This window comes from Pantherophis guttatus, chromosome 3, assembly GCF_059756535.1.
Source record: "Pantherophis guttatus breed Tessera chromosome 3, ASM5975653v1, whole genome shotgun sequence".
Classification (NCBI taxonomy): domain Eukaryota; kingdom Metazoa; phylum Chordata; class Lepidosauria; order Squamata; family Colubridae; genus Pantherophis; species Pantherophis guttatus.
Genome location: NC_142065.1, coordinates 47,576,399 through 47,586,894, shown reverse-complemented (window position 1 = coordinate 47,586,894; position 10,496 = coordinate 47,576,399). Strand labels below are relative to the sequence as shown.

Genomic DNA, 10,496 nt, shown 5'->3' with positions numbered 1-10,496 from the left:
CAGTAAAAAGCTTCTAATGAAATTGATGTATGCCATCATTAGTTTGCCACAATTTTTCTCTACTGCAAAACTACTACAACAAGCGCTTTTTGAAATATTGGCCAAATCTGAACTGGTGAATAGAAACATAAGTTTAATCATGTTTCACTTACACATTAATTCTACTGATAGAAGTGAAATCTCCTTTAAAGTAAACTTCCCCTTGTGAATTTGTAGACCCATTTCATGTCATTTTCTAGAAAAGCAGTACAGAAGTAGCTTGTCACTGCCTTCTTTCAGGATGGTTTTTATTTTATTTTTTAAAATAAAATTCCTAACCTAGCCCACAGCCCTGGGTTTCCTGATGGCTGTCTATCCAAGTTCCCACAAATACTGGTATGTTAGCTCAATTTTAAAAGAAGCTATAGAATTTAAAAGAAATCCTAAGAATTTTCTATATTTCTATGAGCAGACTTCCCTTTCCATGAAAATACTCTATGATTCATAAACAGAAGACAATTTGCTTTTTTGTGGCCTCCTCTTAAAAAGTAGGATGAGGGACATGAGACCTCTATCGGCTGCTGAGCTTGGTCTTTTGTGGCCACATCTATCAGTGTAACACCTAAGATTCCTTCATCCAACTTCATCCAAAGAAAAAATCCACATCACTTTCTCACCCTTCCCTGTGCACATTCCTTTGCTGAAAAGGACTTCTCTGTTTCTTGTAGTGAAAGAAACCATTGATGCATAATAGAAAAATAATTGTGAATTATTGGCACTGCTAGTGAAAATGTAGTGATTCTTAACCTTTTTTTTTTTTTTTTTGCTGTGAGAGAAAAGTAAGGAAATTATGGTCATCCCCTGTAACCCATAGATACACAAACAGCCTGGATACCTATAGGAGATACATAGGAATCCTTGAAGTTTTCATAAACTCCATGCAGTCTGGTAGATAGCTTTAAATTCTTCCTTATTTTTTCATATCCCTTTCCTGTTATGTTCATTAAATTTTAGAGTATGAATATACAAACAAAATAATTTTATATATACAATGGCTATTAAATATTGATAAGTGCGACATCTATAAACTTAAATTTTATCATGCTCTTCCCATTTCTCTTTGAACTGAGAAAATATCTGTATTTGTGTCATCTAAAGTCATGAGTTAATAAAGTGAGAAAGGTTTTACACGTCTTGATATTATATGTGAATTAAGCAGTATTGCTGTCTTTAGTGGTTAATGAGAGTCAGAGTATTGTTGGACTAAGACTATGAAAATATGGACAATTCCCAACTCACTCATGAAGCCCCCTGGGAATTGGGAAATAGCCCCACCCTCCAGCTTCTGAAGACAGGATGAGAGATAAATTTTTTAAAAATCTCCCCTTTCTAGGGCTAGTTATAGGAAAATTCAGCTGGCGCTTCCTATCCAGATCCAGGAACAGGCATCTGGTTAGTTGATTAGAACATGTATTTATATTGCATCAGAATATTCCCCTTAAAAGGAATATATACATATAGATTAATCCCATACATATGCATTTAACTCACACCTCTCTATGTAACTTTTAATAGTTGCACATATGGAACCATGCTTTACCCATGATGTTGGTTTATCACAGCAAACGGACAGCTGTGTATTCCTGATTGTTCCCATTCATGATGATGGGAAACACTGCTAATCTCTAGGAGGTTTCTGGCTGAGTGTTTCAGGATCCACTTGGAAACACAAGAATAAGAAAGCTCTCCGAACAATCTGAAATTGCTTCTATAATTATTAGCTTTCTTAGAAATTTCTCAAGGAAAGCTCAACCATCTTACAAGTGACTTCTCCTGGGCTGCATGCTTATTGATATTGCATGCTTATTGATAGTATCATGTCCTATCACCTTAAAATTGTAGTTTATTTTCCAATGGCAACAGCTGTGTTAAAAAGCTACCTGGAAATTCAAATCCCTCACTAGCAGACATTGGGAATAAGAGTGTTTTAAAGGATTTAGATAACATAATTGCTTGAGAAGAAACAATACAGAAAAGTGCCCTGAAATGAAAAATTAAAGAATAAGAAGCTGCTTATTTAAGTGAGTTGTTAGCCATATACTTTGTCATATTTATAACAATTTCTTCAAAATTTTGATACAGAAAATAAATTAAAACCTATGCAGTTGGCCTTAGTTGTGGATAGAGTGCATGATACTATTTACAAGACCTTGAAAGAGAATTAAAGAATTAACATTATCTCAATTCTGGCATCTAATTCTCAAGTAGGCTGGTCAATATGATGGGGCAGAACACTTTTTACATTCCTTGCTACAAATAACTTCTCAATAAATGATTTTTACAGTATTTTTATTAAATTTATATGAAAATCAATGACTTTTCATTCAAAATACAGTATATTTGAAAATTATATATTAAGGGCAAATCAGGAAATTATAATTTTGACAATAAATTCTAATAGAAACTCCTTCCCTGCTGCATCCTTATTCTTGATGTATCCAGGACAAAGGCTACAGAGGGTTCAGTCATTCTAAAGCAGGGGTGTCAAACTGGTGGCCCACGGGCCGGATGTGTCACACACAGGCCACACCCACCGCGGCTCCACAAAGGCAAAAAAGTCACGATACGTCACATGACGTGATCGAGTTTGACATGTGTTCTAGAGTTATATTCTAAACTTTTTCACAATTTTTAAAAAAATCAAGATCTATACCTTTTAAAAATTATTTTGATAAAGAAAACAAAGCTGTAGGGTAGATTCTTATTTTGAAGTCAGCCTAGAATAATGAGTTACACAGAATATGGTAGAAAGATTTATATACTAATTTGAAATTCTAGTGACAAGTTGAAAATTGCTATTTAGATGGCAACTCATAATATAGCTGAGGATTCACTCCATCTTTTGTTGCAAAATCATTATACAACTGTACTCTCCTGGAATCCCAAACTGGCAACCAAACTTCATGATAACAGCACCAAACAGTGACACTATTTTCTTTTTAATACTGTAAACACTTTCCCATTTTAACCCTGAGAGTAGATATTAATAGCAGCAGCTTCAACAGTAATGACTTTTAAATGCAGAGTCCCAGTTTCATGCCAGTTTCCTTTTCCCCAAGAGAAGATGGATAACTTACTGTGGATGTCCTCCAAATTTTACCAAAATTGGTAAGGATCTAGCAAAAGTTTGATTATTGACAAATAGACACTATACATAGTTTTAGGAGTTAATTTCAGGAAGAGGGACTTATACTAGGCAGAATTGGCTGCCCTATATACTTATTTTTGTATTGTATTACAATTGTATTGAACTGTTTTATGATTGTTTGCTGCCCAGAGTCACTTGTCTGAAATCGGGGGCTATCTAAAATAACTAACTAAAGCTGTTTGTGTGTTTGAGTTGCCTAAGACTGCTGTCATAATTCAAAAGCTTGTATTTCTTCCTACATTGGGATGGGCTCCATTCACAAAGCTGCTTTAACTTGGGACTCCTAATAAACGCAAAACATTTCTAGAGGACGACACTCCTTCAGAATTTCAGAAATTTAAGACACACGAAGTTGAGTGGGATGAAATCTGGGGGGCAACATGGGGAAATGTCTGGCTTCAGCTTCGTATCTTGCCTTCCCGGCTAAGTGTGGACGTGTGAATCCAGCCCCCACAGCTTAATCCAGAAACCAAGGTTAGCTATGCATTGGGCGCAATGTGTGAATTCAGCCACTCTCTCAATGCTCAGAAGAGAAATGTCCGGTAGGAAACAGGTCCAAAGCCAAATCTGGAACCGGGACATTAAGTTTACTACCCCTTCGAGGCAAACGAGCAATGGAAGCGGGCTGCGGGCGGGCGAGCGAGCAAGCGAACGAACAGGAGAGAGAAGCGCGTTCCTTGGAAACGGCATGGACGGCCGGCCGGAGGAGGGTCCTTCTCGTTTCCCCTCCCCTCCCCTGGAAGCCTGCAACGCCAGCCGCGTGCGATCGCACCGACTAAGCGTCCGCCTCTTGTATACAGAGAAAAAAGAGGGAGGGGAGGAAAGGAAAACCGGGTCTGGCCTGCCCCTGGGGCGGGGCGGATTGGAAGACAACAGCCCGAGCCCGACAGAAGAAGCAGCTCGCTGCCGGAGGAAGCCGCGCCGAGTCCCGCGAAGCAATTTAGTAAGTGCCGCTGGCCGGGTCTTTCCAAACCTCTTTTACTTAGGCAAACCGTAGCGGAGCGTCTCCCTTTGGGCTCCTCGTGCCTCCTTCCCGCCGTTCGCTAATTCTAACTCTGGGTGAAATGACCTGTCTTCCGGGCTCAAGCTGAGGCCACTGGCGTGTTAATGGACGCCCCGGGAGATGCCCCAGCGACCTGAGGTGCCGCCGAGTAAACTTGTAACCGGTGGGATGTTTTGTTTGGCAAGAGAGCGCAGACACGCGCGCGCCCCCACCCCCCGGCTTGCTCTATTGCGCGGATTTCGATTTTTATTTTCCTTCTGTCTCAAGACACGTGAACTCTGCCGGTGGAGAAAAAAGAGCTCTTCCAACTGGAAATTGAATTTGGGGAGGGTGTTTGGATTAACAGTGCCTTCTCTCTCGGTTTGCAAACTCCGTAGACGGATCTCCCTGTTCCCTGGCTATTTACTGTTTATGGCTGTGTGTGTGTGTGTGTGAGAGAGAGAGAGAGAGAGAGAGCGCGCGCGCGCGCGAGCCCGCATTTGTACTGTAAATGAACAACACACGAGTGAAGGGAATCATTGATTCCCTTCTTGCAGTCTACAGATCGCCGTCTATAAAAATGCCCCACGAGAATCAAAAAGAGTCGGTTGGTTAATCTCTTCTGTGTATTGCCCAGCCGTTCACTCCGCCCCGTTTTGCAATATTCTGATTTCATCGGGACGGCAGTGAAGCGGCTCCTGAGAAAGGTGTTTTGTGTATTCAAAAGTGGGGCTCCAGTTCAAAATAGGTATTTGCAAAGGGGTCCCGTTTGCTTCTGATATCTCCCAGAAGGGGAAGGGTCGTGATTGTGTCTTACTCGCTCACGCCCTAAATAAAATAAATACACATTGTCCGGTTTTCCCCATCGTTTCTCATGTTTCGTTTTGTTTTAATTTGCGTGGCTTTCTCTATCCGTGAACAAGGAACTATATCAGACTGCTTCTTGCCCAGACCTTCCTTTAGGCAGAGTTAACTTAATCGAAGAGATGGAGGGGAGACTTTTAAAGGAGCTTCAGACCTACTTTCTCTTCTTCCCATTTCCTGTCCACCTCCTCCTCATCTTCTGACCAAAACAAAACGGCATATTTATAACTGACTAGGGGCACTGTCTCGCCAGCCAGTCTGTGGGGTTCTGTAATACAATGATTTCATAGTCAATGGGGAGAGGCAGAGTGATGCTCTTGCAGTTGTAGGCACCAACAGAGGTCACCAAGCATGTTATAAAATAAGCAGCCTGCCAAGAGGTTATTTCTCAGTTTACAAAGGGGAGCAGATACAACTTTAACCTAAGTCTGGACTTTTTTTTTTTAAAGAAAAGAAAAACTTGCTTTATTGAAGGAGGTGTCATTCCATTCAAGATTGCACCAAGCTCCTTGATGTTTATTTGTAGCATGTGTATGATCATCAAGTTCTTTCTAAATCACACAGTGTTTCAACACTTACATTTTGAAGACTGTTCAGTCTGTTTTGGCTCTTGCCCTTTACTGCCCTTTAGTTTAGTTGCAGTATTATTTTATCGTAATTTCAGGGTCTATCTTTAAATTGAATGTATGGGATAGGAGTGCAAGAAACTTTATACATGATGTGCATTTTCTAAGGGAGATGTGGGACACAAAACCATAAACATTTCATTGTTGGATTATAAATAAAAGTAATCCTGTTTATTCTGCCTGTTCTACTTTCAGGTAGTGTCAGATAGTATTTAGAATCAGTTTTACAATAAGTGAATAACATTTGTCCCCAGCACTAATGCAGCCACAGTATTTTGGCTGAAGTTACAGAAATTTTGATAATCATCTGTGTCCCAATTTTCTCTTGCTTTTTCTGCCTAAAAGATACTATTTTCAGGGCTAGTTCTATAATTAAAGTACTGAAGGTCTGATCCTATAAAATCAGTTAGGTATAGGAGAATAAACAGTGGCATGCAATGCAACTAAATCCCAGTTTATTCTGGGTAGATGGACTGTGCCTTTGTTTATTATTAGACCTAAGTGGCACCATGACTCATGTGAATGAATAAAACCTGTAAAATGGAGGAGCATTCAAGTGCCCTAACCTGTGCTCTGTACAAGAGGCAAACTGTGATGGACATGATAACTATTGCTCCACTGATCTCTGGGGCAGCTGGGTGCTGGACATGTGTTGGAGTTTGGTCCATTTTGTTAGTGTACCCAGGTAGCAGTTTGTAGAATTGGATGGTCAATAATTGCAAGAGTTCAAAGGACACACTCACCTAAGACACAAAACTGTTATATGGAATAGTAAACTTTAAAGGGCATTTTCAACATGCTGCATTTTTGAAATATATAGATATAAGCTGAGATACATAGGAATTATGTCAAAGCTTCTTGGTATAAAATCGCTAGAAAAGCTGTCATAGTTTTGGGAAATCCTCTGGAGTGGCATGAGCCAATGTGATGTAGTGGTTAAAATGTTGGATTGGGACCAGAATATCTAGCCTCAGCCATGGACATTTCTAGGTGACTCTGGGGCAGTTGTTCTCTCTCAGTTCAATCTACTTCCCAGGGTTCTTGTGAAGAATATTTGGGATAGGGAATGCGATATACAACTTGAGTTCCTGTAGAAAAACTAAAATATAAATATAACAAAAATAATTAATTGCTCCTGGAAGGAGAAATCTATAATATCCTTTGAAGCATATAGCAGAGAGCTTTTTGATACTAATCCTGACATTTCAAGTGTGCATCTCAGAATATTAATGTTCCAAACATGGCTTTTTAATGTTGTACAATATACTTTACTCAGTTACTGAGTTAGCTCATTTTCGGGATTGCAACATATAGATGAGTGAACCTAGTAGTTTGTCTTGGGCAGCTTTATCTGGCAATTCTTAGAGTACACACTGCATAGCAAATTGAGACCTTCTTCAACATCATATTTGAATTGACTTCAAATTTTCCTTACTTTAATAGTTTCCAAAGTCTCAGGCTAGGATCTCTTTGCTTTTGTTGTTTTGCTAGTAAAAATATTTTCTGCATCACTGCAGAAAAATTAAAATGGATGGGGTTGAGGCTTTGGACCCAGTTACCTGCCATTAATGTTTGTGCATCACAGAATTAGCATGGTTGATCTGGAGGTGAGACAAAAGGTATCTGGCGCATATGCTGGTTCCTAAATCCCAAACCTAACCTAAGATTGCATAACAACATTTTGTATGCAGTCTTTGCTTTCTGCAAGATTATTACAGTTTTATTTATTAGAATATCATTTTTTGCTATTAACACTTTTGTTGCTTGTCAGGTCTGTGCAGCTAGATTCAAATAACACACTTCTAACAAGCAAATTTTTCTTTGCTTAGGACAAAGGAAATCATTTATTTGGCAATAAACATAGAGTTTTGCAGGTTTCAGGCATTCTTTAAAAATGAAGTACAGAATTAACCATGTGGAGAAAATAAGGTTCGTATTTATTTGTTGTTATTTTGTAAAGATCTTCATTTAATTTTGAATATTGAAAATGTAAGATCTTCCTAACTGTTCTCTTGAAATAAACATGTATAGGGAATCCCTGCTTCTATGAAGAAAAGTAGTCTGCACAAATGACACATGTTTGTCAACAAAGACAGCTGTCTCACATATTCTCCTCCTTTCACCCCTATGGCATCTAGAAATATTCAGTGTGTAATGTGATACCATCATCCTGGGAGTTAACTACTACCCACTTATTGTCATTTGTAACATCTCAGTCTGTCCTTAGGGAGCAGGAGAGAATCTTTCCAGTTGTGGCATCTAAACTGTGAAATCTCTTCCTGAGGCACTATTGTGGAGTCAGTCTTGACACCTGACTTTTATGGGCAGCTGCCAGAGCTCCAACATCTTGGAAAGGTTGGCTGCTGAAACCTGCCTTTATGTCCACTTAAAAATGTTTTCTAAGAAGTCAATTTAATTGCCTCTGATGTGACATCATTATGGGAATGTAAGGTCACTTCTGATATAATTGAAGAGAACTGCTGTTCGGCAGCACTACTAAAGAAACCTATCAGGGCTCCCCATCATGAATCTCCACACACCTGAGCCATACCTGGAAATCAGCTGTGTAAATGTATCTTGTAAATGATTCAATCATCCAAGCCAAAAGTATCTTAAAAGGTTAAATCATGAGAACCGGACCAAAGTTTATTAAAACAGACCTTTCGTTACTCCTCCAAATAACTTCTTCAGTCAAAATGAAGATTTGGGTAGGCAGAGAGTCAGATGGTCATTGGAAAGAACCAACTCTTGTCATACAGATTGCGGGGTGGGGGGATTTCTCCCCAAAAACCGAAAAACAACATGTAAAGAAAGCTGTGTTAATGTTGCTCAGTCTTCCAGTCAAGGCATTGTTGTTTGCTAAGGGATTTGGAATAGGATTATGTGTTGCTCTTATGTACTGAATGAGGACTGGTTGTTTTTTCAGAGCACCGGTTTCTCCTTTTTGTGTTTATGTTTTATATTGTTTTATAGTTTTAAAAAGATTGTTTGTAAATTCTGGCTGGGTTCTGGTGTCATCATTGGTCACTGCCCATCAGATTAGCTCCTTTGCAATCACTTTTTAAAATAATTCTGCTCCTAGAACATTGGCATTCTCACACATAGGTCTCCATACTTTTAAACAGGGTGTTCTGTTTATAAGAAGCATACTTTATGTGCAGAGTCATATATTATTGTCCTCTTGAGAAAGTCAGTGAGAATTTTCTGGGCTGTCATTCAAATACAATGGAAGCATTAACACAGTTGCTCCTGATGGCAACTGTAATCTGCTGTATTCCTCAAAATGCCTGCTATGGACATGGGCTGTGGGATGGCTTGCAAGTACAATACATAAATGAAATAAATAAATGTATCAGCATGAGCTATTAGAGCAGTTTTCCTGAGGAACTAAACGTTCATGTTATAGTCATTCTGTACAACCACTGCTTCTCTGATGTACTTTCTACTGTCTGGTCCTTGGAACTGTCTGAGCTTACTGGCTTTCTTGCTGAGGTTTTATTACTAAACTAGGTAACATCATCAGTACTTCTCTGGGGACACCTATATTGTGAAAATGAGCTCTCTGATATAAAATATGGGGGCATAAATTACACATATACACATACAGTATCACAAACAACTGTCAATAAACTCTTCTACCTAAAACGTAATGGTACACAAAGATTATTTTGGTATTCACATTATTTGCTGTTTACTCTCTCATGCTTAGATTATAATTCCACTGAAAAGAAAGAAAAAAATCCTACATGAATTTTTAAACAATTGGCATAAGCAACTTGACTCTATTGAATTATGCTGAATATGTGTGATGATTTTAACTGGCATGATAGCTTCATTGTGGGAAATGACAGTCAAAAATAGATTTTTAGAGAGCAGGGGTTATGGCTGAAAAATTTACCATTTAGTATTTTAATATTGCTTTTGTGTTGTGAAAAAAGCAGAAATGTCATTGCATTTTATTTTTCAATCTCATTAGTTAATTAATGTAAACCAAATTCCAGAAATTATATAGGTCAACTGTGGCTTAACATATGCTAGGTCAAGGATGGGAAATCTATGGCCTTCCAAAGTAATTGAACTATAACTCCCAGCAGTCCCACTCAACATAGTGAAAAGAAATGTTGAGATCGGTAGTACAACAACATTGAACCATCTCTCTGCTCCAGCACTAGAAAATACTGAATGAGTTTTGCTGTAATTGTTTAACACAGGTTTCTCCATCCAAATTTCCTTTAGATAGGCATTGGATTACAATTTGTACCATCCCTAGTTCACATGAGAGAATCAGGATTGAAATTAAATATATTTGGAAGGTAGCATAGGTTATATATACAGAGTTTCCAAATCTTGGCTACTTTAAGATGAGTGGACTTCAGTTCCCAGAATTCCACATCCAGCAAGGGAATTTAACAGTAACAGAGTTGGAAGAGACCTTGGAGGTCATCTAGTCCAACCCCCTGCTCATGCAGGAGACCTGTATTAAGGATTCGAACCGCCGAACTGCTGACCTTTCTGATCGACAAGCTCAGTGTCGTAGCCACTGAGCCACCTAGTCTTGGAATTCTTGGAGTTGAAGTTCATATACCTTAAAGTTGCCAAGGTTGAGAAACCCTGTGTTAATATATTGCATTTATTGAAGCAGATTTTATTGTTTCTCTTAGCTGCATTTTGTCTTGCTTCATAGTTTTCTCAGATACCTGTCAGAACTTACCCTAGTGTTGCATTGTCTTTTACAAATTTTGCCATACATACTTTTTACAAGTTTTTATTAGTATAAACAAAAGATGTCAATCTTAAAATAAATTAGAAAAAAATCCATGTACCTAATTTCTAATCC

At 38.6% G+C, this 10,496-nt stretch overlaps 1 protein-coding gene across 7 annotated transcripts in view; it reads left to right on the top strand.

Annotated features, from left to right (window-relative positions):
- Positions 1 to 3,941: 3,941 nt before the first annotated feature.
- The window catches only part of SOX13 (SRY-box transcription factor 13), a 62,249-nt gene continuing 55,694 nt past the window's right edge, over positions 3,942 to 10,496 (top strand). For 4 of the 7 annotated variants that reach the window (XM_034414503.3, XM_034414502.3, XM_034414501.3 and 1 more), the window contains exon 1: positions 3,999 to 4,130. The gene's annotated coding sequence lies outside the window, so the exon portion shown is untranslated. Of the gene's footprint in view, positions 4,131 to 10,496 lie in introns of all 7 variants that reach the window. The other 3 variants (XM_087889486.1, XM_034414500.3, XM_087889487.1) reach the window with 3 other exon arrangements.